General features: G+C 52.5%; 2 protein-coding genes across 3 annotated transcripts in view; one reads left to right on the forward strand and one right to left on the reverse strand.

The window, feature by feature from the left end:
* Positions 1–852, reverse strand: part of LOC107215340 (tyrosine-protein kinase ZAP-70) — a 34,658-nt gene extending 33,806 nt beyond the window's left edge. The window contains exon 1 of one of the 2 annotated variants that reach the window (XM_015651444.3): positions 395–852. The gene's annotated coding sequence lies outside the window, so the exon portion shown is untranslated. The remainder of the gene's footprint in view (positions 1–394) is intronic. The other variant, XM_015651442.3, reaches the window with a different exon arrangement.
* Positions 853–6,284: 5,432 nt separating this feature from the next.
* Positions 6,285–10,570, forward strand: part of ADAMTS10 (ADAM metallopeptidase with thrombospondin type 1 motif 10) — a 64,060-nt gene continuing 59,774 nt past the window's right edge. The window contains exon 1 of the mRNA XM_015651881.3: positions 6,285–6,679. The gene's annotated coding sequence lies outside the window, so the exon portion shown is untranslated. The remainder of the gene's footprint in view (positions 6,680–10,570) is intronic.

Below are 10,570 nucleotides of genomic sequence, written 5' to 3' on the forward strand. Positions count from 1 at the left end.
CTGAGATCCTAAACCTCCCCACAGTGCTGCTGAGGCTCGCAGGAAATTTAAAGAGAAACTTCCAGAGTTTTGGGGCCATGTCCAGAGGCAAAGGGATGGGAATGGCTGGCCAGGAGTGTTGGAGCTCAAGCCATCATCTCATTGTCTTCTGACCTGTCTAAACCCCCTCAGCTTCAAAAAGAACGTGATGCCCCCAACTCAACCCCGTTGTTTTCCAATGGAGCCATCAGTAGGAAAACAAATGTCAGGTGAGGAATTCATCTGGAATCCCAACATTCCACAGGATCTTCCCTCCGCAGCCCCTGGTGCTGCAGCAAGGCACCAGGCAGGGAACAAAGCAGCCATGATGCACCCGCCACCCAGACAGCTCCAGCAAACAAAAAGTGTCTCTTACCTGCTCTGCCGAGGAGCCCGGCGGCTTTGGGGGATCCCTACAGCAGCTGGGCAGCAGGAAAGGGAAAAAAAGAGGGAAAATAATCTCTGTTGAGTGAGGGTTGTGTCGATCTGGGGAAAGAAGAGGCCGCAGCATCCAACGAGAGCTCTGGCATTCGCAAACCACCGCTCGCTGGGTTTCTCTGAAATGTGACCCTATTTCCTTGTTGCACAGGAAAGGAAAGGAGAGCAAACAAAAGCTGTGCAGCTCTGAAGAGTGAAAGAGCTCTGAGATCTCCTCTGTGCCAGGGCAGGGGTCTGCTGTGGAAGAGAACAGATCAGAGGGAGGTGGTGAGGAGCTGGTATTGAAATGAATGTTTTACAGCAGATGGTGCCTGGAGAGTGAAGTTCTCCCCTTGATGGTGAGAATGCTGGATGTTGGTGGGAAAGGGAATCTCTGGCCACAGGATCACAGAATCAGCCGGGCTGCAAAAACCCTCTGAGGTCATCGAGGCCAAGCTGTGCCCCATCCCCACCTTGTCCCCAGCCCAGGGCACTGAGTGCCACATCCAGGCCTTCCCCAGACACCTCCAGGGATGGGCACTCCAAACCTCCCTGGGCAGCCCCTGCCAAGGCCTGAGCTCCCTTTCCATGGGGAAATTCCTCCTGATGTCCTCCAAACTCCTCCTGGAGTAGCTTGAGGCCATTTCCTGCGTCCTGTCCCTGTTCCCTCAGAGCCCAATCCTCCCCAGCCACCCCCTCCTGTCAGAGCCATTGTCATGCCAGGCTGGGCCTCAGCGAGGTCACAGACGAGTAAGGAAAACCAAATCTCTTTGGATTTTCCACATCCAAGCCAGGAGCTACTGAGAAAGGCCCTCTGTGAGGGGCTGCTTGGGAGTTGTGGTTTGTGATGGGCCAGAGCAGGCTCAGGAGCCCAAGAGGCCTCTCGTGGCCTGGTTCTCCTCCCTGTTCCTGATCAGTCATCGGCTCTTTGTGGTGCCAGCGTGGCCAGAATGTTGTCATCTGAGCTGGGGGACCTTCCATCTCCAGTGTCACCAAAGGGTGTTTGTTTTGTGGGATTTCCAGCTGCTCCTCAGGGCCAGGCCTCCCTTTCCAGGACAAAAAAATTCTCTGTTTCGTCCCCAGCTCGCTGCCACCTATCCTGGAATTGTTGGGTCCAGGGACAAGGGCCAGCCTTGGAGAAAGGCTGTGGCACCACAGAATGTTTTGGGTTGAAAAGGAGCTTTAAAGCCCATCTTGTTCCTACCCCTGCCATGGGCTCCACCTCCCTCTGGATCAGGGTGCTCCAAGCCCCATCCGTGACTGATTCCTGCTGAATTCAAAGAGGTGTCCCAAGGAGATGGATGGGAATTCCCAAAGTTTCTTTCTTTTGCTGGCAGAAAATCGTACTGTAGAAATCGGGACTAAGGCCCTGATTAAGCAGGACGAGTTTAGTGATGTTCAGGACTGATTGGAATAAAAAAATTTGGGAATAGGTTGGGTTAGAGTACAAGGGATCCCTGAGCATCCCTCAGCCCCATGGAATGCTGAATTCCCCCCAGGAGCCCTTTGTTTCTGTTTTCACATGGAGTTCCTCATGATGTTTACCCAGAAATCCACAACAAAGCTTTTTCCAAGGACAAGGTGAGATCCTGAGGTGAAAATGCAGCATCCCAACACCACCCCCCTCAGCAAAACCCACCTGAATATTTGTCCTTTGCCCCAAAATCCCCACAAAATTCTGGGATCAGGCACAAGGATCTCGACAATCACTTCTTGATGGCTCTGCTCACAAAGCCTGTGGCTCCTTCAAGCCAGAGTTACACTTTTGGGAAACACCAACCCTATTTTATTTAACACCTGGGACTAATTAAGCCCAGCTTTACTGTTGAGCAATTAGTTTACATGTCTGTGCCCCGATGGAAAAACAAACCCGTTTGTTTCCAGCTTGTTTCACTCGCAGGTTCTCAACCTGCAGACTCTGGGCTCCAAACAAAGCCGAGCACTTTGTTTATTGCTGCAGTAGCTGAAGGGCTGAATGGAGCTTTGTTGTGTTGGGTGCTGAACAGCCATAAAAAGGGTGAGTCTGTGGCCAAGGAGCTTGTCCCAACATGGACTTGGGGCCAGGCTGTGATGTAGAGCCAGAGCTGGGAACTCTGCCCAGGCCCTGCAGTTCAGACATAGCAAGGCAGGGAGAATATTTCATTTTATGTACAAAATGCTTACACAAAATTACCCCGTCAGGCCTCAGCAGTGTTCCCTGTGTGTCCTAATGGCAACCAGGAGAGTCTGCAGCCTTTTCAAGCCTTCAGACGAGCCCTGGCCTTGGTGTTGTGTGGGTTGGACACGTTGGGCACCATCCAGCACCACCAGGAAGCGCCAAATGGGCCTGGAAGTTTCGGTCTTTGTGTTTCCCTGGGGTTCAGGCCATCATTCCAGGGGGTTCCCAGCATTCTGGGCAGTTTCCAGCATCCCAGTGGGGTTTCCATCCTCCCACCAGGGTTTCCAGCATCACAGGCAGCTTCCAGGATTTCAATGGGGTTTCCAGGATCCCAATGGGATTTCCAAGGGGTTTCCATCATCCTGAAGGGATTCAGTTCATCATCCCAGGGGGTTCGGGATCCTGCCATTGTTTCCATCATCCTGAGAGGGTTCAGGATCCCACTGTTGTTTCCAGCATCCTGGTGGGATTTCTATCATCCCGAGGGCTTCAGGATCCTGCTGTTGTTTCCATCATCCCGAGGGGTTTGTGATCCCAAGGGCTTCAGGGTCCCAAGGGGTTCAGGATCCCATCATTGTTTCCATCATCCCAAGGGGTTCAGGATCCTGAGGGGTTTGGGATCCCACCATTGTTTCTATCACCCCAAGGTGTTTGGGATCCCGAGGGGTTTGGATCCCGAGGGGTTCAGGATCCTGCCATTGTTTCCATCACCCCAAGGGGTTTGGGATCCCGAGGGGTTCAGGATCCCACTGTTGTTTCCATCATCCCAAGGTGTTTGTGATCCCAAGGGGTTAAGGGTCCCAAGGGGTTCAGGATCCCGCCGTTGTTTCCATCATCCCAAATTGTTTGGGATCCCAAGGTGTTTGGGATTCCGTGGGGTTCGGGATCCCGAGGGGTTCAGGATCCCACTGTTGTTTCCATCATCCCAAGGTGTTTGTGATCCCAAGGGGTTAAGGGTCCCAAGGGGTTCAGGATCCCATCATTGTTTCCATCATCCCAAGGTGTTTGGGATCCCGAGGGTTTCAGGATCCCGAGGGTTTTGGGATCCCACCGTTGTTTCCAGCTCCCGGCGGTCCCGGCACACTCAGTGCAGCCACAGGAGGCTGCGTTGTCACCGGGATGCTCCAGGTGCTCTCCTCTCCATCCCCTGGACATGAGGATTTCAAATACCTGCTGGAAATTCAGCCTTGTCTCCTCATGCCAGGGAGAGGAAACAGCTGGGTGATTTTGGAGGTGAAATGTGGGCGTTGTCAGGCAGATTTTGCCAGGCAGAATTTCAGGTGGTTTCTGATAATGAACTAATCAGAAAAATAAACTTTCTAGCAACCTCAGGGACTGAAAATTTCAATTCTTAATGCTGTTTCTCACCTCTGCTGTGAGCCTCTGGTCATTTTACCATTCCCTGTTTTCCAGGATTTGTGCAGGTGATGGAGGTCTTGTGAGGGTTGTGCTGCTCCCTCCCCTCCTCAGAGAGGGGTCAGGACTGGAGTAAAGCCCATTTTTGGAGCTGGTCTGGTACAAATCTGAGGGTCCTCAGAGCAGTGCTGGGTTGGGGTACAGGGCTGGGGGAGCCAGGAGCCAAGTCAGGAGCCTCTAACTCTGTGTTTACCACCCAGGAGGGACTGGAAACCCTTCAAATCAGGGAAAAACAAGAGTCTGGCAGAGCAGAGCCACTCTCTGGGGAAGGAAATCTGCCCCTCTGTCCCTGTTCATTCCGCACTGAGTGTGTTTGAGTCAAGCCCCAGCAGACAGAACACCCCTGGAATGGCACCAGGCCATGCTTGCAGCAATTAGTTTTTCCTTGGCCAGCAGCAGCACCATTCAATTAAAGCCCAAATATTTTGTTCAGTTGCTCTTTTCTGGGTGTGCTCTGGGGGCTCAGACAATGGCCAGCGTGGCCTGGGGAGGAAGGAAACCACTCTGTCCACCCAGCCAGGGAACTGGCCCAAAATGCAGCCCAGCAATCGATCCCAGCCCCTTCTGAACTCGGTTTTCCACTGCAGAACCAGCCCTTCCCAGTTTGGACAGAGAGAGTGGGGCTGGGGGCTGTGATCTCCCACCCTCAGCTCCTCCTGGGAGCAAAGGATGTTTTCCCTGTTTTTCCTGGGCTATTGGGATGAGCAAACCTTCCAGGCAGCACAAAATGCTGGGGAAGTCAGGAGATCCCCTCCCTGAGGGGAGTTGAAGGTGCTCCAAAAAGAGTTTAAACAAATCCATGGCAGAATATGAATTACAGCTGGTCCAGCTCCAGGTCAGGTTCATCCTGCTTTGCTGATAGCAGAGGATTTAGAAGGATTCACCACAAAAAGTACCACAGCTTCTTGCTTTTTCTTTCATCCTGGTTTGTTTTCTTTTTCGGGCCAGAATCCCATCAGGACACGGGGCTGGCCAAGCCTTGGAGGCGTTTTTCTTTCCCCATGCCCATCTCACGGTCTGGTGGCTGCTGGGGCAGCCTGGGTGGCACCAGGAGCTCTGGCTGTGTCCTGTGGCTTTGGCTGTGCCTGCCAGGGTCAGGGCAGGACTCGAGGCTGCCGGGGCTGTCCCGCACTTGGCACCCACACAACTGCCCAGGGATGCAAATCCCACCCTGCAATCCCCTCCTGGAGTCTCAGCTTCAGGCAGTTTGCTTTAATTCGTGTTTATAATGTATTTTTATATGCTATGTCTCCCCCTGGCAACTTTGAACTCTTCATTCAAATCCTCCTGGAAGAAAAGGCACTGCCAGGGTGGTTTTGGGGTTGTTCTGTCCCCGCTGAGGGCTTGGGCTGAGGGTCCATCCACACCCTGGTGCTTCCATCCCTTCCCTGTGTCCTTCCCCAGGGCCCCTCTCTCTTCCCAGGGAAAAGCAGGGCAGCTCGGAAAGGCTCATTTTTCCAACGTTTGCAGCACTGCCAGGTAATTCTCTCTCCACCAAAGCTCACAAATTCAGCTTTGAAATCCCAGAGCCGCCTTCAGAAGAAAGGAGGAAATGAGCTCCTGCCTTTTATTGTTGCTGATTGCTTGAGGTGTCCTGCGAGGGGGTTGTTTGGGAACAAACATTTGGTTATTTCCAGTGTTTATTCTTCACTTTGGAGGTGGATTGCCCTCGGTGGGACACTCCACGGTGGCAGCAGGACAGGAGAATGCCGGAATCACCGGAGCCAGCGGGGCAGGAATGATGTAACTGCAGAGGGAAGGGACTTCTGAAAACACTGGCCAATTCTTGAGGGCTTTTTTTCAATTCAAAGCCAGTCCCTGCCATTGCTGGGGAGCCTTTCAGGCCATTTCCTCACACACTCCCTGGGTTTTTAAAAGCATTTGGAAAGCTCCGGTTTAAAATGAAGGATGGGGGTGTTGTTTGTTGTTGGGGAAAAATAAACCCCAACAAACCAAAACCAATTCCAGCTTTCTTTATCTGCTTTGTGTGCCACTGTCAGCACAGTCCCTCTTTCCTTTATGGCTTTTCCTGGGATGTTTTATCCACAGGGGAGCCGCCGGCATCGCCTCCAGGGCTGCCCCAGGCTCCCTCCCTGCTCCTCCACAGAAAGGCTGATTAGTTTTATACGGTTTCAGCCAAGACCTGCCTTCTGCACTGATGTCAGCAGTCAGGGTGGGACTTTTCCAGCCTTGTGGGTTTGGGGATTTTTATTTCTTTTTTTTTTCTTTTTTTTTTTTTTTTTTTTTTTTTTTTCCCTTTTGGATAATCCTGGCAAAATTCCTGAGCAAAGTTGTTTGGTGGTTTTTGTTGGGTTTTTTTTTTTCTCCTTCTTTCTTTTCCTTTTTTTTTTTTTCTTTTTCTTGAGCAGCCCCTATCCATGTGCTGCCTCCGAGCTGCTCTCTTATTACTGCTCACTTCCTGAAAGGAGACTTTTTAGCAAAGCCTCCAACTCCAGCTCTGCCTGGGTCTGACAGAAGAAGGTTCTTAAGGAAGGCGACACAAACCCTCAGCCTGGAAACTTTCTGACACGCACAGGGCTGAGGAGGAGAGAGGAGCTTTTGGCTGCTGCCGGGAAAAAGAAGAGGGGAAAAAAAAATTCAAAAAAAAAGCGAAGCTGAAGGAATTAAAAGTGGAAAAAAAAGAAGAAAGAAGGGGAAGCACTCGAAAAGGTAAAACGCTCTTTAAAATAATTTTTCCTCTTTGAGGTTGGAGTGGGGTGGTCTGGGGTGGAGGGAACGCGAATGTTCTTTGAAATCAGAACCGTCTCCCTGGAGAAGGAATGAGCCCGGAGAGCCTTGCACGCTGGAAAAACATTTATGAGAATGAAAACCATGTTCACCCTTCTCCAACATTCAGAGTTTCCATAAAAACGCAGGCTTGTGTTTCAGAGTGCTGCAGGCAGCAGCAGCCGGGATCCCGTGCGCTGCCTCCCTCGCCTCCCCCAGCCCCTCTTAATAATTGTATTAACCCAGGGATGGAATGTTTGCCTCTCTAAATCCCAAATCTCCTCTGTGAGCTGCCCGGGGCGAAGCTCTCGATTACAGAGAGCAGCAGCTCCGAGCCCTGCTGCAGAATGAAACGTTCCTTGCTGCCTTAATTCCTGAGAATAAACACAGCCTGCGCTCCCTCTGCCTCTTTCCCTGTCTCTTTCTCCATCTTCAGGAGCTGCCAGTGCCTCTCTCCCTCCTGATGTGCTCAGAGGATTATAAAGAGTCTGTCCTGAAAAAGTTGCAGTGTCACCGACTCCGTGTGCATCCCCAGGAGCTCGGCCCCACTGCTCTGCTCGTTTCTTTCTTTGCTTTGATTATGTTTTAGAGGTGTTTTGGTTTGGGGGTTTTTTTGGTTGCTTTTGTGGTTGGTTTTTTTTTTTTTTAATTTATTTTTATTTAAAAATCAATCCCTCAGAAGATGTTATTTTAAACATCAAAGTAAATATTAGTGATGGTGAGATGCCAGAAGATTATCTCATTAGAGCTGAAGGAGCTGGGCTATAAATAGAAAGGAGTTTATAAAATAATCTTGGCAAATACCTTCCAGAGGGCAAGAACCAACCAAGAGGGAAACGTGGAGCTGTGCTGGGGGCAGGTACCCTCTGCAGCAAAATGTAAAATTTCACACCAAGGCCCGTTTTTGGGGACTTTTTTGCGGTCAAGATGCGAACTTCAGGGCACGTTTGTGTTCCTGCTGCAATCCCTGCCAAAATCCCCGGCTCTGGAGACGGCTCTGCCCCAGCAGAGCTCCGGTTCCCATCCTGCTCGGTTTTATTCTCGTTAGCAGCACCCAGCGGTGCCAGGCTGGGATGCAGGGCACGGCTGGGCAGGGCAGGGAGCGTTTTGGGGAGATTTTGTTCCCCTCGCTGCCCAGGCTGGAAGGGGAAATGCCCCGTGGGACACTCAGGTGATTCCCGGCCCCGGGATGTTCCTTGACTTGGGAAGAGCCTTGTCCCAAATGCCTCCATCAGTGAGGCTTCCTGCAGTCCCTGCGAGGTTGTTCCCAAAGTTTCTCCATATATGGAACGTGCTGAGTGCTCCAGTTGCTCCATCCTCAGCCTCCCGCTGTCCCTGCTCTCCCCAGGGCAGCATCCTCTGCTCCCCCTTCCTGCAGAGACCCCAAAAAGCTCTTGGGGCGGCTCCAGCCGCATTCCCCAGGCTGGGATGGGAAAGGTGCTGTCATCTCCTGCAAATCAGCTCTGCCCGGATAAGGCTGGGGGGGCTGAGCTGTTTCCTTTGGCACCGGGAGGCCCCGATAAGCCGGGCCTGAGCAGCCGCCGAGAGGCTGAAGAGGAGCCCTGAGGGGAGGAAGGTGGTGCTGCTCAACATAAACAGTGTCTGTTCCACAAACCTGAAATATGAGAGGCTCTCTTATCACCCATGGCTCCAGGCCACCCAGGGGCTGCTGGGGAGGAGCCGCTGTTCTCATCATTCCATGAAATCCTGGTCCAGGGACAGCCTGGGCTCCTCTTCCCGAAGGAGCAGCTCCACGGAGAGCCCTCAGCTCAGGATGCACCCAGGGGTGATTCCACGATGCAAACCCTTATCTCCAGCTTATCTGAAACCCCCGACTCCAAACCCCACTTTTCTTGCCAAGTTTCCAGCAATTAATTCCTCCTGAGCTGGGAGCACCGCAGGATGTGTTTGTCACGTCCTGTCCTGCCTCGATCTTGGGTTAACACAAAATGAGCTTAAAACAAACAGAATTGGGACCAAATCCGTCACGTTTCCAGAAACAGTTGGCTGGGCAGATGTGCTGAAGACACACGAGGCAGGGAGGTCTTCACTTGACCCCAGCACTGGAGGAAATGTTTGCAGGACGAGGAGTTACAAACATTTCCCAGGAATCTGTGAGCAGGTCGGATCTCACGCGGCGGCTGGAGAGAGAAACACATGGAAAACCAGCAGCCTGGACACAGCCTTGTTTTCCAGCACTGAGGGGGGTTTAAAGGAACACCTTCCAAGCCAATTTTCCCATCTTGGGTACTGTGAGGGCCTTCAATGAATTCTGCAGCCAACTGAAGGATTGGGAGAGTCTCCACTGGGAAACCACTGGAATATTTTAGCTCCGTCTCACTTCAGTAGAGCAACATCAGTGCACGTGTGAAGTGCAGGGTCTTCATCCAACTGCTCCATTGCTGCTCCTCTCTCACCTCCTGCATCCTCCCAGGCTGGGAAATGCTTGGGATATTCCATGTCTGACTATTCAGCGTCTTTCATGGAATCATGGAATGGTTTGGGTTGGAAGGAACCTTAAAGCTCATCCAGTGCCACCCCTGCCTTGGGCAGGGACACCTTCCACCATCCCAGATTGCTCCAAGCCCTGTCCAGCCTGGCCCTGGACACTTCCAAGGATGGAAAATCCACAGCTTTACATTTCCTTTATCACCCATTATCAACATTGTGTTTCCTACTCTTACATCGTAGTTGAATTCAAAAGGAAAAATGACTTTAAATGAGTCTATTCCTGTGCAGTCCTACAAATCTTTTTGAACTCAAACACTCCTAAATGTTGGTCCCAAATGAGCTAAACTGGCAGGTGAAGTTCTGGCCTCCTCCTGTGGGATTTGGCTTTGGCCACAATGAAAGTGCGAAGGGTGAGTTCAGTCCGATCAGGGTCAGGGACTCCTCATTCCCTGGCCATGGAGGAAGGAGCTGCATCAGGGTCACACCACCTGGGCCACGTCTCCCTGAGTGAAGAACCCACAGGAAGGGGAAAAGGGCCCAAAACCACAGCCCAGCTGATGTGGACATGATCAGCAGCTCTGCAAGGGCTGGAGGGATTCCACAGCTGAAGTGTTCTGCAAGGCTGCGTCCCACAGGAGCCATCCCTGTCCCTGCAGGGCTCCCCTGGCATGGGCTGAGCAGCCCTGGGGGCTGTGGGTGGCTCACACCCTGCACCGAGGGGACCTGGGGTCACTGCCTGGGGTGATCCCATGGCCTTGCACCGTCACCTTGGCTGGCACCAAATCCCTCTGTGGTTTGTCCTGCTGGGGAAGGAGCACTCGCTCTGTGTCACCACAGTGTCACTTCTCTGACTGGTTCTGGTTTCCTGTGAGGACAGGGAGGTCCAAATCGGCTTTTCTGCTTTAGGGTCCCTCTCCACAGCTCCCTGCATTTCCACCCAGCCACCCCTGTGACCCTCTGGGACAGCCCGGGCTGTGTGGTCCTGATTTAACATCAAAGGTAACCCAGTTTTGGAGTGGGATGGCACCAGAGATCCCCTCGTGTCCCTTCCAACCTCCCTCATTCTTTAATTCAGCTCAGCCCGAGGGCAGCTGGAGCTGGGCCATGCTGTGGATGCGTCCCCCTGGCCAGGATTGGGCTGTGCTGTGACAGTGACAGAAGGAGCTGCTGAGCCCTGGGCTCCCTGCAGGTCCCCTCTCACAGCTCTGGGTGGAGTCACCCCAAAGACTTTTCTTGGGAAGCTCAGTGGAGCTCTCCTGTCCCTCCAACTCCAGCCTGAGGCTGTGGGTGCACAAGGTGTGGCACCTGTGACAGGGCTGTAGGGCACTGTGCCCTCCCCTGTAGCACTTCCAGCCTGACAACCAGACACGTCTTTGTCGACTG

Source organism: Parus major, chromosome 28, assembly GCF_001522545.3.
Source record: "Parus major isolate Abel chromosome 28, Parus_major1.1, whole genome shotgun sequence".
NCBI lineage: Eukaryota > Metazoa > Chordata > Aves > Passeriformes > Paridae > Parus > Parus major.